Raw genomic sequence first — 12,758 nt, 5'->3', positions numbered from 1 at the left:
ATTGACTTCAACTACTGGCCTTTTGACTCGATCCTACGAAATCGAAACAACCTAGGTTAGACAACCGATTATGCTTGACTTTTCCTCATTAACTAATTACCCAACGATATAATTCTCAACTCGTAAACATATTAATATCAATAACATATACGTAATAATAGTGCACATAATAATCAGGGTTTAATTTGTATTAAACGAGATATATGTACTTGATTGATAATTTAAGGTAATTTTTAGAAAAATTGGACAGCGACTCCTCTGTTTATAGGCCTACCCGTCGAAACATCAATCAACGTCAAATCCCAACAAAATCAATTTGAATCGTCACATAACTAAATTTTAGTCTCGAACATAATTTATACAAATTTTATTTATTAAAATATTTAGGACTCAGAACAGGGTCATCACCGTCCATCGCGCGCTCGTAAAAATTCATCGCGCGCGGCGGTAAAATTTATTGGTGCCCGAAAATACACGGGTGTCCTAATAAATTTCACCGATTTATTAAAATCACATCCCGCACGAATTAAATTTTATATCACGAAATATTAGTCAAAATTCCTGCACAAAACCAAAAATTAATTAAATCCCAGACTGCACAACACGCGCACCAACACGCGCCACAACCACAAACTGCAACAATCAACCGGAAAACCAAAAGAACCGCGGCAAGAATCAGGGAAAAACAGGGACACACACACACATGCAACTGAATACACACATGACATGCATATATATACGTATATATACATATATATACATCAACCAGAAAGAATCGGATCAAAGGTCACCAGAAATGAACCGGAAAAACAAAGCTACGACGGCGGTGATGAAAAATGGGAGGAGAAACGGAGATAGAGAGGAGATGAGGAAAAGGGAAAACAGAGGGGAAAGAGAGAGTGTAGAGGAGAGATAAGGCGAGAGAGATGAGGAGCAGAGAGAGAGATAACGAAAGAGAGAGAGAGCCGAGAGTAGAGAGACAAAGAAATTGATTGTAAAAAAACTCTGCTGCTTACACGTATCAAACAATTTGCCAACTGCTAACACGTGTCCTGAACCCCTTTCTGTAAAATTTCTGGTTCATTTTTGCCAGTTTGACGAACCAATCGCGTTTTAAAATTTATCGAAAAATTAAAATTTTAATACCAAAATTCTCAAAATATTCGAGAGTTAATAAAATAAAATTTCCATAATTTTTAAAGCACTTTACAAACACAACTTATACCCGCGTTAAACAAATAAACGAAACAACGTGCAAGTAAGATTACTCCCAAAAATTACCAAAATAATTTCAAAATTCTCTAAATATTGTAAACATAATAAAATATGAGTTTCATAATTTTTGAAGAATCCAAGAATTAAATATGGATTTTACATTTTAAATGAATTCAGAAAATCATTGAAGAATAAATAAATAACAAAATATTGATTTGTAAATTTTGTAAAATCCCTAAAATAACTAGCAAGATTATAAAATCATATAAACAATCCTGGAGACAACCCAAATAATTTTGGAAATAAAATTGTCATAAAATCATTTTTTTTAAAAGTGAAACAAAAATAACATTGTGCACCAGCTAATCATAAAAACACACTATGCAATCCAACAATCACATATAACAATAATAACTAAACACAGAGACCATAAGTAATATAAACTTCTTTATTAATTATCTACGCAATAATTACATATTTAAATATTACAGAAATATACGAGTCGTTATAAAAGGGCTTCATGAAAAGGAAATTCCAAAATCATAAATGTACACAAGTTAAAGCTAAAATCAATGATAATATTTACAATTTGACAAATATACATAAAAGAGCTCCAATAAAATATTAAATGAATACAACACCACAAGTCTATGATTTATCCTAAAATCATGAAGTAAAGGATTCTTGTTGAGGTTACATTGAAAGAGTGGAGAAGCTAATATGTATAACTAACGGATTCACATATGTAGGTTAGGGGGTAGGACATCTGATGTGTTGGAAATTAAGCAACATTACACCAAGACAACATGTGCAAGTAAAGGCTTATACCATTACCAAACATATTATATGTTATGCTCCATCTTTCTTTATAATATTTGTTTGAGACTTGACTGTAGATTTCAATTAGGTAGGTTAGCTATGCTCAATCTTCAGTATATACTTGATTAATAAATAATCTCTATTATATTGGAAAGATTAGGATTCGATTGTAAGTAAATATAACACTTTTGACAAAACTAATTAATTATATTGAAAGGGTAATTAGGAGAATAAAAATTTAATGAAATATGACTAATTAAACAATATCGTGTTTCTTAGTTATTTACGGTTTAAGTATAGTATTACCTAATAGTGTAGTAGTATAAATATGAATATATTAGTAGGTGAACGTAAACCCCTAGACAGAGATAAATAGTGGCTTGCTCAATTTTCTTTTGTATTGATGCAAATAGCTGGAGCTCTGAGGACATTCATTGGAAGCATCACTCCTCCAACTCCTTAGGGTGAAATTACTTGACCACCACCCATCCCATTAAATTAATATATACATGTAGTAGACTAGTGTTAGGTACGAAATGCACACGGGGGGGGGGGGGGGGCGTGAATGTGCTTTATTGATTTTACTTACTTAAAAATCAAGTTTGTGTTTAGGCTATGGAACTTAAATAGCTAGATATAAATTGCAGTGAAAATTGGCTTAATGTAAAAGACACGAAAACAATTATCAAAACTCATTTGATTTATATTAAATCAAATTAGTTGTGCTACAAATATGTGTTCTTGAATAAGAACTCAGCTACTTCACTTGAGAGAATACAAGATTTTCTAGATCTGTTTTTATTTTTATGAACTAAGGACCCGTGACATGTTTTATAGATCAACGTGCACAGTTTACAGAATTTGCACTAAAATGGACTAAAATAATTTCTAAAGTTAATTTGTCTATTTCTATTTCTAGTGCTGCATATCTGTACATAATCTTTTCAGTTCTGTTACACTCCTTTGTCCGGTTCATCTTGGCCATTAATCTTGCATTCTTCAAGCTGCATTTGTATACTTTCAATTTCAGTGATAAATTGGTTTGTTGACTGATAATTTTGAATCTTCAAATGTTTTATTCTGTAATTTGAAGCTTGTATCGAGATCTTCAATATTGTATAGAGATGTCTCTATCGAGATGTAAAATGACTTGTAGAGATCTCTGCAACTCTATAGATGAAAGTGACTTGTCAACATCTCCACTTCTCTACATGCAATTGACTTGTCGATATCTTCACTTCTCTACATAGAAAATAACTTGTCGATATCTCCACTTCTCTACAACTGTAAATAACTTATCGGTATCTCCACTTCTCTACATGTGTAAAATGACTTGTTGATATCTTCACTTCTATACATGTATAAAATGACTTGTCGACATCTCAACTTCTCTACATGCCTTAGACTTCTGTACAAGCAAATTGACTTCTTTACAAGTATAATGACTTTTTGACATGCATAACTGACTTCTCGATATGACTCTTTTGCACTTCTTGATCTAAGACTTGTCGACATGTGACTTAGAACATTTTTCCAAAAATAACATTATTCAATCTCAAGCTTCTACATTTTTCTCTGAGTCATGATCAGGTTTGATCTTCTTCTAGAGTTTATTCTTTAGCTTTATGGTTTTTTATAGAAAAATCTCTCAGTCTAGTCTCCTTAAACATTTTTATAGACTTAAGAAATACAATTATAAAATACATAATGATTATCAGACAACTAAATCTTAGGTTTGTCAAAGTGATTTAGTCTTGTTATGTAAAGGCATGTCTTGCACAATAATCTCCCCCAATTTGTGAGAATATTACTTGTCACAAATTCATGCCTGATAACAAGAATAACCACAAGCTAAAATAAGAAATAAATAACTCACAATTTTAAATAACATACTTTATACATTGAGTGTTATCTAACATTTAAATTTGACATCAAAGTTACGGAATCAGCTAAACTTTTCATATCCTGGTTGAGCTCTAATCAAATCCTTGAGCCTGACAAAGTATTCAAGTTTTTCAATGATCTCGGTACCTCTTAGTGCTTCCACCAGCTTTAGCCAATCATTTAGGGAGTAACTGTCTAGATACCCAACCCTGAACCTTGAGAATTTGTGAGCTTTGATATTTAGAAACACACCATCTTCAAAAACTCTACTCAAACCTTTAGCCTTCAACTCATTTGATCTTTTTTCAAATCCTTCTAACTCTGTGGCCTTTTTAATATCATATGCTTCTCTTGTAGCCCTCTCCCTTGCTTTTCTTTCATCTCTTTCTCTCAACCTTCTAGCTAGCTCAACCCTCCTTATTTTTGTAAAAGCATCCTTATCAGTCATCAGGCTAATCACTCTTTCAAGTACTATTGTTCAGTAATTCTCAATTACTTTTTCGTTGAGTAAGTTGAATGTGTCATCTTTAAAGGAAATTTTCACCTCTCCTAGAGTTTTCACACAGACTTTGCTATTTCCTCAGCTTGTTGATTGTTGTAGTCATCTTATGAGATTTCCTCTGAGATTGGTGGAAAATCTTCTTGATTAAAGCAATTCCACTGTGCACCTATTTCAACCTTTATTTTCTTTGACTTTCTTCCAGTAGACTTAAAGTATGTTTTGGATGGTGGCTTAAATGTTGGAGGTTTGGATAGTTTCTTCAAGTTGGTTTTATTGGCTAGAATAGGTATTTTGAGAAGTGAGTTCGCTGTGAGTTTGTAGAGATTTTTAGACTTTGAGTTTTGAAAGGTTTGAGTTTGGGATTGTCTAAGTTTTTGGTTTGATGGCTGTAAAGTTGTGGATTTTTGGCTTACTGGTGTTTTCTTGCTGTCATTCCCATCATTTCCACTCTTCTTATTTCTGTCTTCATCTCTCCTCTTCTTCTCATCTTTCTTGCTTGCAACATCTTTCTGACTACCACTGCTCTTGCTAGAATGACGTGGATTTGAGCCAAAAAATTTGTGTTCATCTAGATTTTGCTCATCATCATCCTTTTCATCTTCTTTTTCATTGATGGCAGTTTTAGGTAGCATAGCATCAGAATTTTTCAAGTATTTGCCAAAGATGGTTATCATTTCAAAGTCCTCAACAGTCTTGATTTTCTTCATCTTTAGCTCAAACTCAATCACCATCGTAGTCTTTTTATTCTTTATGACACAATACTTTGGAATTAGAAAGTGTCTGCATTTCTTTGTAGTTAAACATATATAGGCCACTCCCTTACTAGGTTTAAGCTATGCGTTATGAAAAGCTCATTTTTGGCATGCTTTGAGTTCCCATAGGAATTGAGTGTCCTCCTGGACCATCACTTTGACTTCATTAATGAAGATGTCCAGTTCTGATGTTCTCCTAGATTTGAGAAATGCTAGTGTGACTTGCATGCATCTGTCAACTTCAGAATCCTTGATATTGACCACCACTCTCTTTTCCCTTAGCATGTCCCTGGAGAGTAGAACCACTCTCAGAAAATTTATATTACTGTCAATGACCCTCTTATAAGTGTAATGGTTGTGATTCACAAAGACTCTCAGGCCCTCTAGAAAGTCACTGAACTCCTTATCACAGCAAGGCCCCTCAGCTGCCATCTTGAGTCTCTCCTCCATACCAACATCTTCTTGAGTTGATTTTAGCTTGGACTCCATCTCCCCCATAGGCTTGGTAGCAGGAAAGATAGGGTGTTGGGGGATATGTGCCCTGACAATTTTTGGTGTTTTCTTGAAGAGGGACTTTAAGTGCACCCATGATAGCTCCCAATGACACACATGTCTGTATTTGAGAATAGTTTTGGGAGTCTAACAGGGATTTGATGTCATTCTGTTGGTTGTGGACTAGAGCTGTGAGCTGATTGACTTGAGGAACAAAAGCAGTATTAGAATTTTTGAGTTTAGCCATTTGATTTTTGAGATCATGAATTTGTGTAGTGGAAGAAGTGGAAGGTGCACTGGCAAAAGCTTCTTTTCCAAAGGTATCTTGCACAACTCTTTTAATTTGTTCCATCATCAAGGCTGAAGGCTCATATCTGGCCTTGTGAAGTTGATCCATCTTGACCTTTATGTTATTATTTTGAGTAATTTATTGTTGGATCACTGTATGAAGGGCAATGAATGATTTCGTGAGCTTCTTGATGTTGTCTTCTACATGTAAGAGATCCAGAGTTATAGTTTATCAAAAAAATTGATGAATTTGGTTTTAATGTCATTAAGACTTGGCCCGAGTTCATTAATTTTCTTGCTGAGCAGCTTCTTCACTGCATCCTGATGACCATCTAGAGTATGTTCTAGAGCTTTTTCAATGAAGTTGAAAGCTTTTAGTTGAGCTTTGTAGACTTCTATGATGATATCATACACTTCTTGTGGAGTGAGTACTTTGGCATTGCTGCTCAAAATTGTGAGATACTCCTCTCTAAATCTTGAAAGTGCCTCCTCCATGTCAATGTTGAAAGTTTGAGAGAGCCAAACATCAATATTTCTATCTTGCTCAGCCTCATCTACTATTTTAACCTGTTGATCTTCAACTTCTTCTCTGTAGGATTGCATAATGGCTTGATAGTCTTGATTAGACATATCAGATGTGAGCAAATGTTGTGCTATATTAACAAACCCTTCTTTTTGGTCCAAAAGCATCTCATCTACAGATGTGTATGGAGCCATCCTGATAAACATCATCTTCTTCTTCCATAAATTATAGTTTCCTTTGTGAAAGACAGGGATCTTGATACTGCTATGTTTCTGTGCACTCATACTTCCAAGATCTAATCTGTTTACTTTCAGATTTAGCTCTGATATTGTTAGGTATGAAATGCACACATGGGGAGGGTGAATATGTTTTCTTGATTTTACTTACTTAAAAATTAAGTTTTTATTTAGGCTATGGAACTTAAACAACTAGATATAGATCGCAGTGATAATTGACTTAATGAAAAAGACACAGAAGCAATTATCAAAACTCACTTGATTTATAATAAATCAAATTAGTTGTGCTACAAATCTGTGTTCTTGAATAAGAATTTAGCTACTTCTCTTAAGAGAATAAAAAATTTCCTAGATCTGTTTTTATTTTTCTTAACTAAGACCCGTGACATATTTTATAAATCAACATGCACAGTTTACATAATTTGCACTAAAATGGACTAACACAATATCTAAAGCTAATTTGTCTATTTCCATTTCTAGTATTGCATATTGGTACAAAATCTTTTCAGTTATGTTACACTCCTTTATCCGGTTCATCTTGACCCTTAATCTTGCATTTTTCAAACTGTATTTGTAGACTTTCCATTTCAGTGATAAAATGGCTTGAATGATAATCTTAAATCTTCAAGTGTGTTGCATTCTGTAATTTGAAGTTTGTATCAAGATCTTCAATATTGTATAGAGATGTCTATATCGAAATGTAAAATGGCTTTTATAGATCTCTGCAACTCTATAGATGAAAGTGACTTGTCGACATCTCCACTTCTCTACATGCAATTGACTTGTCGATATCTCCACTCTACATGAGGAAATAACCCGTCGATATTTTCACTTCTCTACAAGTGTAAATGACTTGTCGATATCTCCACTTCTTTACATGTGTAAAATAACTGGTTTATATCTCCACTTCTCGACATGTATAAAATGACCTGTCAACATCTCCACTTCTTTACAGACTTGGACTTCTTTACAAGCAAATTGACTTCTCTACAAGTATAATGACTTCTCTACAGGAATAACCGACTTCTCGATATGACTCTTTTGCACTTCTTAATCTAAGACTTGTCGACTTGTGACTTAAAATATTTTTCCAAAAATAACATTATTTAATCCCAAGCTTCTAGACTTTTCTCTGAGGCATGATCGGGCTTGATCTTCTTCTAGAGTTTATTATTTAGCTTGATGGTTGTTTATAGAAAAATCTCTTGGTCTAGTCTTCTTAAACATTTTTATAGACTCAAGAAATACAATTATAAAAAACATAATGATTATCAGACAACTAAATCTTAGGGTTGTCAAAATGATTTAGTCTTGTTATGTATAGGAATGTCTTGCACAACAACCTCCCACAATTTGTGAGAAGATTACTTAATAACATGCCTTTACATAACAAGACTAAATCATTTTTAAGTGAACACGTTTTTTTTTAAGTAATTTTTTTAATATATTTTATAATTGAAAAATAAGTAAATATTATTGTAGCATCCACAAATAAATATAGTTTATATAATTGCACATGTCACTGTTTATTTGGAAAAATGATTTTCTTAAAATTAAAGTTATTTAAATAATATTTGAGAAGAAAAATAACATAAAAAGTTGAATACATTTATATGTATGTGTGTGTGCGCGCTCTCTGGCAGCGCGAATGCCTGCTTCTTTCCTCGTCGGGTCGATTGTTGCTCGAACGCTTTTTAAAAGAAAGTTTAGCGCTCAACGGTGCTCTTGAATTTAATTTTTTAGTTGCCCCATTTCGATAGCAATTGCAGAAATCCTGTTTGTAGTATCTATATGCTAATGCTAGTATTTAATTTTTTTATGATAAAGTGAAGACACTTATTGAACCCCCTTTTATAAAGTGGCAGAGCAATGTCGCTATGCCGCATGAATTGCATGACATCATGTAGCCTTTATGAACAAACAAAAATAGCATAGCGTTATCACCTAATCGATTCTGTAATTAATTTGGCGGGTCATCCATGTCACGAATTGCACAATTCTTATTAGTTCTCCGTATTACTTTTTTTGCAGTTGAAGACTATCATGCTTTTTTAATGAAAAACTGACTGGCTCTGGTTACTAAGGAAAAGATCCCCATATATATGTACCCATATATATATGTATGTATATATATATATAACCTTGTATTTTAGGGATAACTCTAATTGGAAGGAATCGAGACATCATGCTTATAGCTTTAGAACATTTTTCAATCTAATGGTATAAATAAATGTGTTTTTTTATTTTAGATAAATGAATAAATATCAAATATACATTAAAAGTACATTTTTGGAACAATAAAATATACAAAATATTTTTAGGAGTTAAGTTTGTTTTCGTATCAGCAATCAAAGATTGACAACATATTTTATCCAAATTTTAAAAAATGTATGATTTCGTTTGCATTATTTGAGCATCAATCAAGCTAATGTGATTTTATGAATCTAGTCTCCTACCTTCAGCTAATCAAATCCAAACATCCGATTAAAGTTTTTTCTCTAAACACTTGCACACTCATTACCATATTATCTCTAATATGTTTATTTCTTGGGATGTAACCTTGATCAAAATTCATTTTATTTCGTCCTGATGACTAAGTGAATCCCTTGTATGCCTCAGCCGTTTGCTCACAAGCCTGTAGAGTAAATTAGTTTGAGAGAAATTATATTGATCATTTGCAATACAAAAAATATCTATAAGATAACATTGCAATCTTTTTTGCAGCTAAATAATCAAATCAAAATGCAACTTGTACAAATATTATTTGAATCAGTCTTGTTTTACTAATTTCATTTACAATGTTATATTCACTCCCTGCAAAGGTTTCATTTACATCATAATACAAATGTTATATCTACAACTAATTCACCATTTCATTACTAACATAATAAACAGGTTTCAACTTTTAAAGTTTCCTACTGCAAACAGTTCATTAAACTAAAATATGTACGAAGAGATACGATGCTCTTTCATCACTCAATCAAGCAAGAACTAACTGAAAATTAAAAGTTAAAGTTATAAGATTCTGGAGAAGAGCTACCAATACAGGCCAGGTGTTCAAAACTTTTAATGTCATTGTCATTGATCATAAGGTTTTGTAACATTAACTTAATTTTTTCCAAATTTACGTTCAACATTAAGAGCACATGCTTATACCTTTCATGTGTTCTATAATTAACACTACAAGAAAACAAGGCTAAATACAACCGCACAAATACAACCGACATTAAATTCAACCGTTTTCGGTTGAAATTAAGGGTGCGGCTAAATACAACCGCATGTGGGCGTATTTAAATGCGGTCGTATTTACGCGGTCGAATTTAGTACTAATTACAACCGAATAAATACAACCGTATATATATACAACCGTATACGGTTGAGTTTAGGCGTGCTCCTAAATTCAACCGCATTCGGTTGAATTTAGTCTTACTAATTACAGCCGAATAAATACAACCATATTTATATACAACCGTATACCGTTGAGTTTAGGCGTGCTCCTAAATTCAACTCCATTCGGTCGAATTTAGCCTTGCCAAAAAATGGAGGGAATTTTCCCGCCAACGAATTTTGTACTAAATTCAACCGATTTCGGTCGAATTATTTTTAAAAATGGCGGAAAATTTTTGAAAAAAAATATAGAATAAAATTTACACGAAATTTATATTTTAGTTCTTCCAAAAAAGATTATTATGGTAGTTAGATATTTATCGTTCAATTAATAATTATTTTTTTAAAAATTTATTAAGGCAAACCACATATATTTATTTTTTTCTAAATTTTTTGTCATATCACTAAAATATACAGATCTTGACATCCGTACGGTTGGATCATTCATTAATATTTTTAAAAATATCAAATCAATAATATGGGATTAAACACTAGTTAAAAGTACGGGTCAAATTACTAGTTGACTGTTAAAAAAGCAAACCGAATATATTTATTTTTTTCTAAAATTTTTGTCATATCACTAAAATATACAGATCTTGACATCCGTACAGTTGGATCATTCATTAATATTTTTAAAAATATCGAATCATCAATATGAGATTAAACACTAGTTAGAAGTACGGGTCAAATTACTAGTTGACTGTTAAAAAAGCAAACCAAATATATTTATTTTTTTCTAATTTTTTTGTCATATCACTAAAATATGCAGATCTTGACATCCGTACGGTTGGATCATTCATTAATATTTTTAAAAATATCAAATCAATAATATGGGATTAAACACTAGTTAAAAGTACGGGTCAAATTACTAGTTGACTGTTAAAAAAGCAAACTAAATATATTTATTTTTTTCTAAATTTTTTGTCATATCACTAAAATATACAGATCTTGATATCCGTACGGTTGGATCATTCATTAATATTTTTAAAAAAATCGAATCAACAATATGGGATTAAACACTAGTTAGAAGTACGGTTCAAATTACTAGTTGACTGTTAAAAAAGCAAACCAAATATATTTATTTTTTTCCAAATTTTTTGTCATATCACTAAAATATACAGATCTTGACATCCGTACGGTTGGATAATTCATTAATATTTTTAAAAATATAAAATCAATAATATGGGATTAAACACTAGTTAGAAGTACGGGTCAAATTACTAGTTGACTGTTAAAAAAACAAACCAAATATATTTATTTTTTTCTAAATTTTTTGTCATATCACTAAAATATACAGATTTTGACATCCGTATGGTTGGATCATTCATTAATATTTTTTAAAATATCCAATCATCAATATGGGATTAAACACTAGTTAAAAGTACGGGTCAAATTACTAGTTGACTGTTAAAAAAACAAACCAAATATATTTATTTTTTTCTAAATTTTTTGTCATATCACTAAAATATACAGATTTTGACATCCGTATGGTTGGATCATTCATTAATATTTTTTAAAATATCCAATCATCAATATGGGATTAAACACTAGTTAAAAGTACGTGTCAAATTACTAGTTGACTGTTAAAAAAACAAACCAAATATATTTATTTTTTTCTAATTTTTTTGTCATATCACTAAAATATACAGATCTTGACATCCGTACGGTTGGATCATTCATTAATATTTTTAAAAATATTAAATCAATAATATGGGATTAAACACTAGTTAAAAGTACGGGTCAAATTACTAGTTGACTGTTAAAAAAGCAAACTAAATATATTTATTTTTTTCTAAATTTTTTGTCATATCACTAAAATATACAGATCTTGATATCCGTACGGTTGGATCATTCATTAATATTTTTAAAAAAATCGAATCAACAATATGGGATTAAACACTAGTTAGAAGTACGAGTCAAATTACTAGTTGACTGTTAAAAAAGCAAACCAAATATATTTATTTTTTTCCAAATTTTTTGTCATATCACTAAAATATACAGATCTTGACATCCGTATGGTTGGATAATTCATTAATATTTTTAAAAATATAAAATCAATAATATGGGATTAAACACTAGTTAGAAGTACGGGTCAAATTACTAGTTGACTGTTAAAAAAGCAAACCAAATATATTTATTTTTTTCTAAATTTTTTGTCATATCACTAAAATATACAGATTTTAACATCCGTACGGTTGGATCATTCATTAATATTTTTAAAAATATCGAATCATCAATATGGGATTAAACACTAGTTAAAAGTACAGGTCAAATTACTAGTTGACTGTTAAAAAAACAAACCAAATATATTTATTTTTTTCTAATTTTTTTGTCATATCACTAAAATATACAGATCTTGACATCCGTACAGTTGGATCATTCATTAATATTTTTAAAAATATCAAATCAATAATATGAGATTAAACACTAGTTAAAAGTACGGGTCAAATTACTAGTTGACTGTTAAAAAAACAAACCAAATATATTTATTTTTTTCTAAAATTTTTGTCATATCACTAAAATATACAGATCTTGATATCCGTACGGTTGGATCATTCATTAATATTTTTAAAAATATCGAATCATCAATATGGGATTAAACAATAGTTAAAGTACGAGTCAAATTACTAGTTGACTGTAAAAAAAGCAAACCAAATATA

The sequence above is a fragment of the Apium graveolens genome, chromosome 8 (genome assembly GCF_009905375.1).
Source record: "Apium graveolens cultivar Ventura chromosome 8, ASM990537v1, whole genome shotgun sequence".
In the NCBI taxonomy this organism is placed as follows: domain Eukaryota; kingdom Viridiplantae; phylum Streptophyta; class Magnoliopsida; order Apiales; family Apiaceae; genus Apium; species Apium graveolens.
Note: the sequence above shows the minus strand (reverse complement) of the source record.